The sequence below is a fragment of the Triturus cristatus genome, chromosome 5_2 (genome assembly GCF_964204655.1).
Source record: "Triturus cristatus chromosome 5_2, aTriCri1.1, whole genome shotgun sequence".
Classification (NCBI taxonomy): domain Eukaryota; kingdom Metazoa; phylum Chordata; class Amphibia; order Caudata; family Salamandridae; genus Triturus; species Triturus cristatus.
In genome coordinates, this window is record NC_140588.1 from 941,852,580 (window position 1) to 941,870,222 (window position 17,643).

The 17,643-nt window shown below is 43.9% G+C and overlaps 1 long non-coding RNA gene across 1 annotated transcript in view; it reads left to right on the forward strand.

Moving 5' to 3' along the window:
* Nucleotides 1–4,646: 4,646 nt before the first annotated feature.
* LOC146829453 (uncharacterized) overlaps nt 4,647–17,643 on the forward strand; it is a 137,600-nt gene continuing 124,603 nt past the window's right edge. The window contains exon 1 of the long non-coding RNA XR_014961987.1: nt 4,647–4,742. This is a non-coding gene — a long non-coding RNA (uncharacterized LOC146829453). The remainder of the gene's footprint in view (nt 4,743–17,643) is intronic.

Below are 17,643 nucleotides of genomic sequence, written 5' to 3' on the forward strand. Positions count from 1 at the left end.
CACAGTTTCCAGTGCTGAGGGCAGAAGAGCTTGAAGTCTTTGCTGTTCCTGAGACTTCTTGAGCAGGGGGCAAGCTTAACCTCAAGCCCTTGGAGAAACTAACAAAAGTAGATTGAAGAAAGTTCAGTCCAGTTCTTTCACTGCCCAAGACAGAAGCAGCCACTGCAGGCCAACACAGCAAAGCACACAGCAATGTGGTAGTTCCTCCTCACAGCTTCTCCAGGTCTTCTTCTTGGCAGGCTTCTTGGTCCAAAAGAGTTCTAAAGTTCAGGGGTCTGGACCCCAATATTTATATCCAAAAATCATTTGATCTCTTAGGCAGAGAGTGTCTGTGCCCAGACAAAACCAGTTCTGCCTTCTCTGGTGGGGCTTCCTGGCAGGAGGTGGAGATGGCATTGTCAGAGGCAGACCAGGCCCATTCAGGTGCAAGGAAATCTCCTCTCCCTACTCTAAATGCAGCCCAGGTCTATTCAGACCCTTCCTGACCCACCTAGACTATCCGTAGCCACTCCTGCTCCCCAGCCCCATTCATGCAAAACCTAGACAGTCGATCCACAAACCCAGCAGAGGCACACTGGATGGTGAGGCAAGAAAATACCTACTTTCCAAAAGTGGTATTTTCAAACACAGAATGTAAAAATTACCTGCACTAAAAAATGCATCTTTAGATTTTGAGTTCAGGCATACTAAACTTCATTTTCCTACCTAGTTCCCAGGGCCAGTTATGTTTATTAGATATTATAAACAAACTCCCCATTCTTTCCTGTGGGGAACAGGTACGCTTGCAATAGTGAAAAACGAAATTGGTGGTAATTAAGTATCAGGACATCCCACACAAAACCAGGGCATGTCCACCCTTCCAAATACACTGCACCCTGCCCACAGGGGTACCTTGGGCCTTCCTTAGGGGTGACTGACATTTAAGAAAAGGGAAGGTTAGGACCTGGGTGCACTTGCCAAGTCGACATGGCAGTACCAGACTGTGCACAGACTCTGCAATGGCAGGTCGGAGTTACATTTACGGTCTGTCTGGGTGGGAGGCACAATCCAGTGCTGCAGCACACCAACAGCATTTGATTTACAGGCCCTGGCACATGCAGTGCACTTTACTAGGGACTGACACATAAATCAAACAGGCCAATCATGGAAACACCAATCCACAACACATTTTAACACAGGAGCACTTGCACTTTACCACTGATCAGCAGTGAAAAAAGTGCGCAGAAACACTAAGCCAGCACAAACAGAGTCAAAACCGGGATGTCAGAAAGCAAAAGCTCAGGGGAAACTTGCCAAAAGATGCCAAGTCTAACACTCAGTGACACCGTAGGAAAATAGTTAGGTGTCAAGCCGTTACATGGATAAGCTCCAGATGAGAACCACTGGTGGGAATTACTGTGTCTTGGAAAATAAATTGTAAATATCTAATGAATTTCATATTGAGAGTGTTCTACTGGCCAGTCAAATGGGATAGGGAGTTCTGGTTTGCACCAATACCTTCTCTTTATGACATACAGAATTACATAATATATGACTTTTATACTTTCCATATAGCTCTGGCTTTGATATCTGTCATCAAATAAACAGTACACCATCAACATGATTCTGTTACAATGTTATGATCTGCTCTAATATTACATAACTGATTGTAAAATCTCCATTTCCTGGAATACATTCCCTAGAAAACACACAGACATTTGGTTTGCAAGATTCTAGACATCCAATCTATCATTTTCTTGTTTAGCATTTTGTGATCTGTTTTAGTCCATTTTAGAAATGCAAAAAAATATTGGGCGATTTGAAAAAAAAAAATACATTTTCATTATATCTTCAGGACGCTATTAGATATTGATGCAAGGTGTGCATGTACGTATGCAGGTGTTATTTCTACAGAGAGAACCTAGGCAAATGCAGTGTCGAGCAGTAAAGGTCAAAAGACAAGCATACATTGTTCAGGTGACATGAGAGGGAGCAAGGTTGTGGACAGTTACAGCATTGTGATGTAGTGTTTTTTTTTTTAAAGCAGTGCATCATCAATTATTGTCTAAATCGAAGCAGCATTAGGTGGTCCTGATGGATAGGGGGGCTATTATTCCAGATCTTGGGTGCATAGTTGGCTGCCTTTTTCTACTCTTCTTAGTCTGCAGTCTGATGGTCTCCTGGCAAAGATACATGCGCTTGAACAATCTAATACACATTTGTGAAAAACACACATGTGGGCATAGAGAGGTGCAAACACCCCAGCAGTTAAAGGTTATACATCAGAATGACATCATATTTCGTTGATAAAACATCCAGCGTCTGAATCTTCTTTGATGCTTGAATTTTGAGAACGTGGGTGTAAGATATTCCAGGGTGATTTCTACCTTCAGAGGTGACTAGTTATCGTGTGAGCTAAATCGGGGGCTTGATTTGTAAAGAAAGTTTAACTCGTTCTTAAAATTCACTAAGAATGACATGTGTATGCTTAAGAAGCCATGTCACTGCTCTTCAAAAGTACTCAGGTGTGTAAATATTTATACATCGATCATTTACATTCGCATATTTGAAATCAGCTGACAATGCAACTCTGCCCGCCTCTACCTATAGAGATGTTTTAATCATTTTAAGCAGTTGTGCTAATAATCCTTCTTCGTGACATTGTTAGTGTTGTCGACATTACTGCATTCAGAGGGGCAGATTTACAAGCCCCTTGCGCCACTTTTGCGTCATTTTTTACATGGGAAAAATGTCACAAAAGTGGCGCAAGGGGCTTGTACATCTGACCCAAAGTTTATAATGACTGAATGAATGTCTTTCCTGTTCAATTTGTGCTGGGGTGGCTGTTAAACATCTTCCAATTTCGAAGTTCTGAACCCAGAGAACAATCCACGTCTGAAATTCATCCAGTGGCGGAGGTCAACCCCCAGTGAATTCACATCTGAATTTGACGCTTTTTCTAGAAATCTGGAGGATTTTCCATTACCACCCAATTTTGAACCAGTCGCTACACTTCTATTTCTTTACAGATACACTTTTATTCCCATCACATTGAGATCTAAGGGGCATATTAGCAAGGGCTGGCGAAAATATTATAACCGCTTTAGCGTCCGTTTTCGGGCGAAAAGCGGCGATAATATTATCGCTCTATCTACAAGGACACGTTAGCGCGTGTTTCCTTGCATTAGCACCCGGTTTCTTGCCGCCTCGCCTCGCATCCCTGATGAGATGCAAGGTAGGCGTGCCTCATGAAACTTCATTGTGAAATATCGCTAACGGGGCTTCGCGATATTTACAACGCAGCCCCGTCCGGCGTAGCGATATTCTTTTCAGCGCTAACTCGCCCTTAACGCTGCTTCCAGACGTCTGCAAAAAACATGAGTTATGTATGTTTTACATTGGGGGTGGATTACGGTGATACGACCACAAGGTCGTATCGGCAAGGTTATCGCCGTATTCAGGAGACCAACGCTGGTTTTCCAGCGATGTTTTTGCCATTTACCCCCTGTCGCTGGAATTTTATCGCCTTGGAGAAACGCGTTGCTAATAACGCGCTAACCGGGCGATAAATTCCGGCGATAAATAAAAAAGTGCTAGGCGCGTTTTGCGATATTTATCGCCGTCTATTGTTGAAATGCCCCTAAATGTTTGCCAATTCTCCAGAAGCAACCACTTACTGCCTTTCCCGCTCCCTACAGTGACATCAATCACCACTCAGGCCCTCACCGTGGCACATTCCCATTGCAAAGCACACATTGCTACAGCTGTGCCGAGTGTCATATGACAGAAATTATGTGGGAGGGGTTCTGACTCACGAGGTGGGAAGCTGTACTCTGGGAACAATGCAGAATTTGAACCTTTCCTCTGTAATAATAATAACCCTGTGCATGCACGTTTCCTGGTAAAATTGCAGTTGCATTGAGCCACGTGTTTTTCCAAAGCCCTGGCATGGATATTGCTCCAACATTTCTTTTTAAAATAGTCTTAATGAAAGGAGCATTGCCTTCGAAATATGTCTGTTGTGAAATGCACTTTGTTGAATTTTATATATTTAATCATTCATCGGATACGCATTGATAATGTTAAGAGTAATGATAAACACTTTTTGGTGCAACCCTATACTGCGGGAACTCGACGCGAAGGCTCTGGAGGCTTCACGTGAGCACCAGCAGAGCTGCACACGCTCACAAACAGGCGGATTCCACGACCTGCCCAGAATCACAGGATGCTGAACAGGCGCCAAGACTAGAATCTGGTTCCCCAGGTCCAAAGCAGGCAGCCCTGTCCATGACGTCATATCCTCTCTCTTAGAAGAACTGTGCTTCCATATTTCGCTCCCTCTTGTTCCAGTTCACAATCCTGTTGCAGAGTGAGCTCGGAACAGCTTTAGGAATCATTCTTGTCTTTATTAATGTGTCTTCATCCAGAAGCCAATGCATGCTTTATGGCAGCTCCTCTGCTGGCCATTATCGCTTCCCGTATGGCTACAAAGAGATAACTCGTGCACCGTTATGGTCACTCAATAGCTAATCAGCTGGTGTGCCAAAATGACGCTCTGAAGACAATGCCGGATGTGACCGCCAGAATACTGATTGACCCCGGAAAGGGAACATCTATTAGAGATGGGTCACAGGAGTCGTATATCCGCCGCAATATACTGCCACGGGGAAGAATTGTGTACGTACACAGCAGGAGGTCCGTCAAGGTTGGGAAAAGAGGATCGAGTCAGAGGCAGGAACGTGGATCACAGAGCGGCACTTTGGGTGGGTGTGTAAATTGTATGTGTTTTATGCACACCGCTGAGTGTTTTATGTGTATGGAGGTATCGATTCTCACTGCCTCTGGTGGAACAGGAGCGTGCATGCACCATATACATTATCAGCTGGAAACATTCTCCATATATAATTGTATTACATCCTATCTGTATGAACCTAAGGTATACAATCACATATGCATGCGGAAAGCATGTGTGTTCGCTATCAATCATAGGAGACATGTCTAACATGCGTGCATGCATCCATGTGAATCAGACTCTTCCTGATTTCTTGAATGTATATGTCTATGATAGGTGGCTCGAAGAACTACAACATGTAAATATTCGAATAAAAGACTTCACTCCGAGGTTATAAAAATACTTTTGATTCATTAAGAAAATCTCTTTAATGGAGTTGACAGCTTATTTTAGCTGCTGAGTTACTGATTATTGGCATCTTTGGTCGCTTAATTTGTATAACTGCTCGTTGTGTAGATGCAGCCGGCATGTTTCTGTAATTTACAGGACACAGTTTTGATTTTAAATAAGCTGATTCCACCTCCATCTACGTGTTTTTACTAAATGTGGACCCTTTGAACGCAAGTGACGTAAAGGAGATACTTTCCTCTTGGGAAACACAAATATTGGCCTAAAAATATGAGAGAACCGGGGAACCTGGGATCGGGTTTAGATAAAGCCCCCTCTCACTGACAGCATCCCCTGAACCCCTCTCCCTGCTCATTCCCAGTCTCCCTAGAGTCAGTGTCAGCGGATTTGCAGGCTTTGACACCCCACGCAAATCACTCAGAGGTTGGGGGAAATGAATGCTAGTCAGACATGCCCATTACCAGCAACCTAGCCAGCTTCCAGGAGCTAATCAGGGGTCAGGAGCCATTAATGACGGGCCTTGTTTAGGGGTGCTGCAGAGTGTCTAATGAGATATAGTCCCTCATGGCGAGGATTTGTGGCATGTATCGTACATGATAAATAACAACACCAAGGTAATCGTTATTTATCGAGTGCAATAAATAACACCTATCATGAGTTCTTGGGGAATAACATGCAGATTGTGGTGCTTAACACATCAAAATCTGAATGATACTGTAAATGCGTACAGTTGTCCTCTGTTAAATTTCAGCAGGTCTGACCTGCTGATGTTTAGCAAAGATGAGTTATTTAATGTATCCGATAATTATCGGATGCTTTAAGTCCCAACAACTCGTAAAGTTCCAGCCGATGTGTAAGGAGGTGTTTATACATGGGTTGGAATTAACCGACCAACTCAGAGTCAGGCCCTAAGAGAATCAGTAACAAGTGATTTACATGTCCAAAACCACCAGGCAAACTCCATTCCTATAGCCGCTCAGGTGATACTCACTGCAGAGGAGTCCGAGTATAGCAACAAATATGGAGTGGGATGTTGCCACACACTCATACAGCATAAGTTATGTCATTGTGAGAATGTTAGTTGTTGAGCATTCTGGAACCCTACTTCATGAAAGATTTCACGCATCGGTCCCTTCGGTCAGTTGCTCCGGGACTTTCACGGACAGGGTCTTTTTCCAGTGAACTTCTCTTTTGATGAGTAAACTTAATTTGTTCTTACCTTGCAATCCTGTATGGTGGTCCTTAATATATTGGCGTCGAGCTGTGTGGAGGAGTTCACACTGTGGATCTGTTGTGGAATTTTGCTGTTGGTATGGGAGCACTGCCCCAGATCTTGTGGTGCAGTTAACTGCCTGCTGAGACCTCTTTAGAAGAAGCCTGATGAACCTGGTAAAAGTGTGACTGCATCTGGTTTAACGCCTTCGCTGCTAGGCTTCGCCCCCCGTGCTAAGCCATGTTTTGGCTATTTGAGGTAGTTTGCACTTAGGCCCCTGTAACTTTCGGTCCACATAAGGCATACATGCTAAATTTGTGTCCTTTTCTCACAGCACCCTGAGGATTCTAAAGGTACCCAGGGTTGGTGGATTCCCCTGGAGGGGACCGAGAAATTAGCCAAAATACAGCAAAACTATGTTTTTGGGGGGGGAAACAGGAAACAGTGCTGCAGAGGAAAGCGTCTGCTTTTTCCCTGCAAATTATATCAACAAAGGGTTTGTGATGCTAAAGACACCATCTTCCCAGCTTTCGGGAACAGGCCAACTTTTGTCAGAAAATCTAAATGTTCTAAACAGTATTGGCATTTTACTGGGATATAACTTATTTTCCCTCTTTTTTGTGTTTTCAACCTTGTTCCAATTAGTGGTAGAAATTGGTATAAAACCAATAATGGAACCTAAAAAGCTATAGATTTCTGAAAAGAAGACAACATTTTGAATTCAGCAAGGGGTCACTAGTGCAGATCCTTCAAGGTTTAAAAATAAAAATATATTGAAATTGGGTAGAAAAAAAATGTGTGCCTATGTTTTCATCTGTAACTTCTTCTAAATATCCAAAATTTATGAAAGCAATATACGGTTACGCCCGCTGGTCCCTTCTGGTTGCGAGAATATCTAGGACTTGTAGTTTCATCAAGAACCCAAGGTACTCAGAGCCAATAACTGAGCTGTGCCTTTCAAAGGTTTTTCATTGTGTATCGGGTATACAGCAATTCAATTGGTAAAAATATAATGATTTGAAAATAGGTATCAAGGAAATCTATGTATTTTCGAAATGGGAACAAAATATATAGTTTAGAAGCAGTGGATATTTGTACATCTCCAAATTTGTGGATGCCTATGCCAGCATTTGAATTGGCATTTTTCTAAACGACATTTGGAAGAGATAAATGCATAGAAAATTAGTTGTAAATAACACTTCCCCTAAGTTTCCCAATCAAAATGGTACCTCACTTGTGTGGGTAAGCCTAGAGCCCTTGACAGGAAATGGCCCAAAAGGCAATGTGGACACATCACATTTATCCAGTGAAAACTGACTCTTTTTCCGCAATGTGCCTAACTATTGATTTTGGACCCTACCTCCATGGGCACCTAGGGAAATCTAGCAAACCAGCACTCTTTTTGAAAACTAGACACCCAGGGAAATCCAGGATGGGGTGATTTTTGTGGCTGTCATCAAGTTTTATTACCCATAATCCCTTGCAAACGTCAAACTTTGTCAAAAAAGCAAATTTTCATAAAATTTCTGTGCTGGAAAGTTCTGGAATCACTGGGCAGCCCCAAACTTCCACCCACCCAGCATTCCCCCATGATTCTCAATAAAAATGATACTTCACTTGTGTGGGTAGGCCTGATGCCCATGAGAGGAAATGACTCAAAATGCAGCGTGGACACATCACAGTTTTCCAGTGAAAATTGACCTTTTTTTCTCAATATGCCTAGCTTTGGATTTTGGACCCTAGCTCAGCAGGCATGCAAAGAAAACTATCAAACCTGTAGGCAACCTGAGGAATCCAGGATGGGGTGACTAGTGTTGCTCTCACCAGGTTCTGTTACCCAAAGGCCCTTGCTAGCCTCAAAGCTTGAAAATAAATAAATAATAATTCTCACATTCGTGTGATCGAAAGTTCTGGAATCTGTGTAGAGCCGCAAACTTCCACCCACCGAGCATTCCCACAAGGTTCCCAATAAAAATGGTACCTCACTTGTGTGGTTAGGCCTGGTGCCCGCAACAGGAAACTGCACAGAACACAACGTGGGCACATCACATTTTTCCAGGGAAAACTGACTCTTTATTCGCAATATGCCTAGCTGTGGATTTGGGACCCTAGCTCAGTCGGCACCAAGGGAAATCTAGCAAACCTGTACTTTTTTAAAAACTATACACCCAGGGAAATCTAGAATGAAGGGACTTGTGTGGTTGTCACCGGGTTCTGTTATCCAGAATCCCTTGCAAACGTCAAACTTTAAAAAAAGCAAAAATACATTTTCCTCACATTTCTGTGATGGAAAGTTGCGGAATCTGTGGGATGCCACACACATCCACCCATGTCTCCCGATCAAAATGTGTCTAGCTCTGGATTTTTTTACCCTAGCTCAGCTGGCACATAAGGAAACCTAGCAAACCTGTAGGCACCCAGAGGAATCCTGGATGGGGTGACTTGTGTGGCTCTCACCTGGTTCTGTTGACCAAACTCCCTTGCAAACCACAAACTTTAAAAAAACAAAAAAAAATGTTTCTCAATTCTCTGTGATGAAAAGTTCAGGAAGCTGTGGGGAGCCACACAATTCCAACTACCCAGCATTCCCCCAAGTCTCCCAATAAAAATTATACCTCACTTGAGTGGGTAGGTCTAGTGCCCACAATAGGAAATGGCCCAAAATGTACTGTGGAGATTTCAAAATTATCGATCAGAAAAAAGACTTGGCTTTGGGAGGAAGTCACCTGCATTTTCCTCCTATTTCTGTGATGGAAAGTTCTGGAATCTCCCGGGAATCACAAACTTCCACCCACCCAGCATTCCCCCTAGTCTCCGTATAAAAATGGCATGTCACTTGTATGGGTAGACATAGGGCCCGATTCACAGAACTAACTTAAGACAAAATCATAAACTTACTACCATTTTGGTATTCACAGAAGGCACTAACTCAGTTTGGTATTCACAGAAGGCACTTACTCATTTTGGTATTCACAGAAGTTAGGAGTCCCAACGTTAGGACTCCTAAATGCCTTCTGTGGATAAGGAAAGTCTTAAAGTTCGGATTTTTCTCAGTTTAGGAGTGGTAAAGTTAGGACTCCTAACTTTAGGACTCCTAAATGCCTTCCGCGAATACGGAAAGTCTTAAAGTTAGGATTTTTCTCAGTGAGGAGTAGTAAAGTTAGGACTCCTAACTTTAGGACTCCTAAATGCCTTCTGTGAATACCGAAAGTCTTAAAGTTAGGATTTTTCTCAGTTTAGGAGTAGTAAAGTTTTAGTACTCGGGCCCATAATGCCCTCAACAGGAAATGGCCCAAAACGTACTGTGGAGATTACAAAATTATCGATTAAAAAAATTGTTTTGTGAGGAAGTCACCTGTGTTTTTGGTCCCAGGCTCTATGGTCATCTACGTAAACCTACCGAATCCAGACATTTCTAAAAACAAGACACCCGGGTGAGTCCAAGGAGGTGTGGCTTGCATGTATCGCCCAACGTTTCCCTGCCCAAAATCCCCTACAAACTTAAAATTTAGATAGAAAAATCAAATCTTTCCTCACTTTTCGGTGTTGGGAAGTTGTGGGATGACTGGGCTGACACAAATTTCTCACCACCCAGCATGCCCCCAGGTCCACCGATAAAAATTCTACCACATCATAATTGTCTATCACAAAACTACAAGGTTTTGCAAGGGGGGGGGGACCTGCATTTTTAGTCCTGGGCTCGGCAGTCATCAAGGGAGGCGTACTAAACCCAGACATTTCTGAAAACTAGACACCCAAGGGAGTCCAGGGAGGTGTTGATTGTGTAGATTCCCCAAAGTTTTCCTACCCAGAATCCCCTGCTAACCTCAAATGTAGCAATTAAATGAACATTTTCCTTATATTTCTGTATGGGATCACCGCACCGGGACGAATTTCCTACCACCAAGCTTTCCCCTTGGTCTCTTGATAAAAAGTATTCCTCCGTGTTTTGGGTGTCCAATGCAGAGTCAGCTTAAAAACGTATATAAAAAGAATATATGGCTCTTAGAATTTCCTGTGCTATCCCCTCAATCTCAATGTTTTTGTACCTTCCCTGTTGCATGGAAGAGTGGGGGCATTGACATTCCCATTCTGGGCACACCGTACCCCTACACTAAGAAAAGAAAATATTGTCTGGTGCCAATTGGGCTTTCTGTCCCCCCCCAGGGAGCAGATTGGGAGCTATTGCCCCCATATACCCCCAAGGGCAAAAAGAGTGTGCCCATTTTTGGAGGTGGTTAGGGCATTGGCATACCCATTTTCGGCAGCCCCCACCACTCTTTTATTATAAAACATCTATGGTGTCTAATGGGATTCCTGCCCCCTCTGTGGAGCAGATGAGGGATTTGGGGGTGCAGGCTGCCCAAAATTCAAAGAAACAAATCCCTGGTTCTCAGTGGGCTTTCTGCGCCCAAGGGGTCAATCGGGGGTAATAACCCCCCTCTGCTCCCCCACTGGGGGCAGAAAGACTGTTATTATTAGCTCTTCAGGAGTGGGGGTATTAGCATGGCCATTGTGGGAAGCCTGCACCCCTCTTCAATAAAAATAATCCCTGGTGCCTAGTGGGCTTTCTGCCCCTCCTGGGGGCAGATGAGGGGTAATAACCCCCATGGGGGGATAAAGACACTCATCTTTGTTTTTGGGAGGGGATTTGGTCATTGGCATCCCCATTCTGGGCAGCCTCCACCACTCTTTTAGAAAGAAAAAAAGTAAACCCTGGTGTCTAGTGGGCTTTCGGGGATATTTACCCCATCTGCATCCCAGTGGGCAGAAAGACTGCCCCTTTTATGTTAGAGTGGGGGCATTGGCATGCCCATTGTGGGCTACTCCCACCCCTCTTTTATAAAAAAAAACACAATAATCCTTGGTGCCAAGTGGGTATTCTGGCCAAGGGGGTAGATCAGAGGCTATTTCCCCCATCTGTACCCCGGGGAGCAGAAAGACTGACTATTTTTGGGTGGGAGGAGGGCATTATAATGCCCATTTAGGGCAGCCTCCACCCTTAAGTTTAAAAAAAAGAATCCCTGGTGTCTTGTGTGCTTTGTGCCCCCCCGCTTCCAAGGGTGGGGAGGCAAATAGGGGGCTACTGCGCCATAAGTTTGAATATGGCCAAATATGTGGGGGAGCAAAAGCTCTCACGCAAGGGGCCCCTGTCTCGTGTCTAGTGGGCGCTCCTTCGGTGATCCCCAAACAGTGATCCACAAGGGAATTGTACCATTGGAAAGGGGGGAGTCTCCCCTTTCCAATGATACCTCTCCCATCTGCCGTCTGCCTACATGCTCGGGGGAGCTGAGATAGCCCTACAAGCATGTAGGGAGTGAAAGTGAAGCAAGACGGTGGGCTCATTTCACTTTCACTTTCAGTGTAATGACAACAGTGTGCGCCGATCGTCATTACACAAAAAAAAATGCCTCTGGTGGTTGAGGAAGCTCTTCACCAGCTCACGAGGCTGAACAAAATTAAAAGGAAGTCCCTCTGCTGTGTACAGCTGAGGGATTTGGTGCCCGTGTGCAGAGGACGGATTGGTTCCGCCCTCAGCACACAACCATTGTGGTGCATGAAGAACCATTCCATTGTGCGCATGTAAGGTGTTAGGTGTGGTGAGCCTCATTTACATGGTAAAAGCAGTTGTCTCTAGAGCAGCAGCTGAGTGCACATTTCCAGTTACCGATGTCAGTTAGCTGTGTCGTCATATCGCATATGTTGGCTTAGTAACGTGCAGGACAGGCAAAAGCTTTGGTACAAGGCCAGACGGATGCATGTCATCATGCCACATGACGATGTGGGGGCCATCTTTTATTTTAATTTGCCGAAAGCGTATTTATGCACTGGTTAGCCTGCATCTACGGTGCCAGGCTCACCTTGTAAATTTAAAAGGGAAAATGACACGTGCCTGCTTTATTGATGAGAGGCACATCTTGCTTTAACTATCCATGGATGCACGTTGACAGGCACACCAATGTAACTGGTTTTGTGTTGATCAGTGAAAGGCTTAGCAGATCTTGCCTGTGCAATCGGTGACAGGCACACCAGATAATTTCTTCAGGAACTCTCTTCTGGGTGCAAAAGTATAAAGAGAACACTTTGATATTATACCCAATCAGTTCAGGCAGTGTGTTAAAAAACTGCTTTAAGAGGTACCTGGTCTTCTTTGGTTTGGTAAAGCATGGCTTCAAATCAGTACTTAATGCAGTTAGCACCATTTTTACAACAAGGGAAGCCCCCCATGAAGTGGAAGAATTGGTTGCATACTTTTGAGAACTCTTTAGTCGCTGTGGATGCAACTAAATTTGAACCCAGAAGGAATCTTGCTTTATTATTTAGTCATTGAGGCCAGGAAGGCCAACAAATCTTTGATTATTAGTTAGAACTGGATGCAGCTTTGGATCAATTTGGTCATTGGGGTGAGTACACAGAAGCAATTAAAAGATTAACAAAGACGTTTTTGGAGGAACCAAGTGTTCTTTTGGAGAGATTTAACTTTTTAAAAAGTAAACAGGTGACTGATGAGAACATCAAAGAGTTTGTATCTGCTCTTAGACTTCTAGCGGGTACTTGTAACTTTGGGGAGTCTTTAGATATGTATATTAAACATCAGCATGTTTATGGTTTTTGTGAAAAAAAAATCAAGAGCGTTTATTGGGGTTCAGGAATGCCACTCTTAGTGAGGTTGCAAACATTGAAGAAGGTATTGAGTGCTCGCTGGTCTCTACAAAGCTTCAGGCTCAAGATCAAACAACACTCAAAGTTAAAGAGTCTTGATACTTTAAGTTTAGTGCAAGTAAACGATAAGAAGTCAGGCATTCAGTATGGAGATGGATGAAGTGGTCCAAGATATTTCAATTTAATTGTCTGGTGTAATATTAAATATTGACCTGAATAAGGGACAAACCACAACGGTCAAAGGCCCATTACGCAATGTCTCAGTGGGTGATGTAACACTTAACATGATGGCAAACTGGCGCTCCCATATCCGTTTTATCGCACACAAAACAAATTACGTTGTGGGGACATAGTAAGAAATGAGACACTCCAGATGTCAACCCCAAAGCATTTGGAGAGCACACAACAGTATGCTTGCTTATTTTGAGGGTGTTTTGGCATGCATTGATAGGAAAGCACTACTAAAATGTATGTGGCATTAAAAGGACGAAATGTGGTGGGATGCCAGGATTAAGCCAAACTAGGGTTACATTTGGTACCTGTGTCTGATAAACCTGTTATGGTTGCCCAATGCAAATTTAATTTCTGGGTAAATCATCTGAAGATGGTAAAAAACAATTCACATTGGAGTTTCCAAAAGTGTTTAGCGATGAAGTTGGTCACATCACTAAGTTTGAACACCACATCAGGTTGAAATCTGACACTGTTCCAGTTATGAATACGATGAGACCTGTTCCCTCAAATGCACAAGATGATCTAAAAAAGCGGTACAAAAGTTAATTGATAAATGTATAATAATTTAAACAAATTCATCTGACTGGGTCAGTCCCATTGTCATTATCAGGAAAAGGTTAGGAGAAATGTGGTTGTGTGCATTTTTGCACACTTGAAACTATCAAAATTGATTGTCATCCCCTCCCAAAAATACATGAGTTACAAACCAATTTGGGTCAGGTAAAATATTTCAGTATTCTTGATTTAAGATCGGCATATCATTCCCCTAGATGTTTTTACACAAGAGTTAACCACATTCAGCAAACTTTATGGTTCCTATAAGTTTCTGAGAATGCCGTTTGGTTTAGCATCGGCTGTCAGTGTTTTTTAGAAGCTTATGGATACTATTTTAAAAGGTGTAAAAAGAGCACAAGCTTTTCAAGATGATGTTTTATTCTTTGCAGACAATGTCTATGAATATGATTGTGTGTTAAGAAATGTTTAACAATTTTTAATAATCATGGAATTAAATTGAGAACAGAAAAATGCAAAATTCCTGTGAATTAATTGGATTATCTAGGCCATAGGATAACACCAGAGGGTATCAAACCAAAACATTGTCTCCTAAAGGCCATCAAAGATCCATCTGCCCCAAAGGACAAGGATTCTCTTAGGTCTTTCTTGGGTCTAAGTGAGTATTACTCAAGATTTGTAAAGGGATTGGGGACGTGGCTTAGCCGGTTGCAAGATGGCCGCACTCTAAGTGGGTTCTGCCGGCCAAGCTGATAATCCATCAGGAATCCTAAAGACATTCCTATCGCTGCTTCTTGGCGCCATGCTATCTCGACTCACCTTACCCCAGGGCACAGTTTGATCCCACTTTGGCCCTACTCTGGTGCCGCTACGCCGAGATCCGCTGTTGGGCGTGGGCGTGGGGTCTGGGCCCTCCTGCTGGTGCAGCCTGGGCTTTATCGGCACCTCTCCTCGGCTGCTTCCTAGTGACCAGATCCTCACTTCAGGCCCTGCCTCCAGCCCTTCGCCTCCGGAGCCGGTGAGTGTTGCCACTGTGGAGGCATCTCGCGGCGGGATTGGGAGCGTGTGTGCCGTACCACCAGACCCTGGACTTCTCAAAGCGCGGGCGCCGTCTTCCAGTTCCCGGCACCCGCTGTAACAGCCTGCCCCCACTGATGAATACAGGCCCCAGCTAGGCCCGCAGGACACAAGGGTTCGCTCTACTGCAATGGAATCTATAAGGAAGTTGGCACGGAAACTGCAAAGTACAAAGACAAAGTTTATTAACCCTTAAGGGTGGTCCTACAATCCATACAACACCCTTCAGTATTGCATAGAGTAGCACAAAGAACTTGCGTACACGGTCCCCTTTTATACACAGCAGAGGGGCTCATAAGTGTGGGCGGAGCTGACACACTCCTTGAGCCCGCGAAAACATGGTCAAGCAAGGACTAACTGATAACAGATGTGGTCAAGCCTGGGCATGCGCCAGACGGACAAAGGAACTATTTATAGACTGTTACTAGGCAGATTGCAAGAGCAACTAACACGAAGATAGGACTCTTCTCGTGTTGAGCACGTGGAGACATGACAATACAAAATGGAGTCCAGACCTTAGTCAACATAACGAAAGAGACTTGGTCATAAAAGGGGAATTCATGTCTTTAGTGAATGCTTAATCACATCGTGGTTTCAATTTACAACAGACGATCCTTTCAGCATTTACTGAAGACATCCGGTTTGTTAGGATAATCATCATATACGTCAATTGTCATCATTTCTTTTACTTCTTTAGCTAAATGTTTCTGATAAGTGACATCGGCAATAGCTTTCTTATCGGGAATACAGAATGATACACATAAGGAACAGAGCAAGGGACCACATTGGACACAGATGCAACAAGAAAACAGAACTGCTACAATTATACAAAGACCAGTTAAAACCTTCCACCCCCAAGCAGTGATCAATGCCCAGAACCATCCAGAAAAGGACCAAGTGCCGTTTTCTGTATGGATTTCAGCTGCAATTTTATGCAACCTGTTGATGGCATTATAAACTGACGGCGTGTGGTCAGGGATGAACACACAACAACTACTTCTGATAATTTTACAAGCTCCACCTCGGTCGGCTAACATAACATCTAGCACCATACGATTCTGCAATGCAACAATTCTAGTAATCTGTAATTCTTCCGTAAGATTCCCAAGAGCAGCAGCGGTTTGGTTTGTCACGGCCTCTACCACTCTTGTTAACCTTCGAACTTTCCTACTATTTAGGGCAGCTCCAACGAAGAAAAACAATCCTAAATTAAAATCAATATACTGCTGCAGACTAGTATCAGTCTGATCCACATCATCAATTGATAGAGTACGTTTATACCTATTTACAGTCACATTATTTAACAACTTCAAATCCTTATGATAGGATGCAGGTGCCAAAAATACAGGGGGCAATAGAAATGCTACATAACATACTCCAGACCAACCGGCTGGCAAACGGTAATAACCTTTATTTCCACATACGAAATATGTATTATGGGATGCTAAAAAGGTACTGTTATTCAACCCGTCGATGTTTAATATGGTAATGCAATCACTAACACCAACAGGAATATAACCCACACTCTGGACACACAGGTCCGCTTGAGCTTGTGCCACTTGAATCACAAATCTGTCTTTTCCCACAGTGTCTCTGGTGTTCGTGAAAATATAGGGAATCGATTCATTGTCTGGTCGATACTCTTCCCATTCCCAAATTGTCCCATTCGCTTGCGGATATCCATCTTTATCCTGATGACATTCTTTATTGAGTCTGAAGAGTAATCGTCCCACTGTGGGTTTCCGGGTGGCAAAAAGCAAAGTGTACCATGCTCTACAAGAGCCATTATGAGAGAAAGGAAGAGGTATGAATGGCGTTCCTCCTTTCTTCTGGTGAGCTGGCATCATACCACATATCCAACAGTTCGTAGCATTCGTGGCAACGTGGGTATGATGCAACATCTGGATGAAAGTGTTATTCAAATAAGACTGACGATGCTTCAATTCTTGATACGGAAGGGTATAGAAGTGGTGCTCCTCAGGCACTGGAGTGGTCAACACAAGTAACTTTCGAGCAGGAGTCACATCCTCCACAAACCATGTGGTTATCCCCACAATAGCTACTGTAAGCATAAAACCTGTTGCACAAAGGATTTTCTTTTTCTCCATGTCAGAATAAAGGATCAATATCTTCCTGAAACTAAAAGGTTTGTCAGAACTCTTCCCCTTAGGCAGCGGTCGATTTCTTCACCAACGGGCCAAGACGGGTGTCGCTACACTAATGCAGGGCTGATCCCCCCCCCCTTGCCTCATTGGCTCTCCGTTTCACTAACCCAAGGGCCGTTCTGACAACATGTCCCGGTACTGAAGAATTCACTTCCTTGGCCTGAGATGATATCGCTTTCCTCCAGGAGTCGCGTGGTCCGGAAAGAGCTCCTCAGTATCGTTCGGTTCCCCAGCACGGCCTTTCTCTGCAGCCAGAATTTCTCGTTGATCGGTCAATACAGCAGACTCCACCAATCCGGGCGGTACTTTGCGACAGTGCAGGGAATGGATCCAATTCTTTCTGTTGGAAACTCGCACAGCCGTCCTCGTTGCAAGTAGGACCTGCTCAGGACCAACCCATCTCGGCTCCAAGCTGTTCGTCCTGTCAAAGATCTTCACCATGACATAGTCGCCAGGCCGGAGACTATGTCCTTCACCGGTGGACCGATCAGGGAGCGCCTCCCGGACCTGTTGATGAATAGAAACCAAGTTATCCGTTAACTGCGCCAGATAATCATTCATCATTACACAAGGTACATCATACACAGTCTTAGGTTTTGGTGGACCCCAAATATTCATTGGGCGTCCAAAGACAATCTCGTACGGTGTAAGACCGGTTC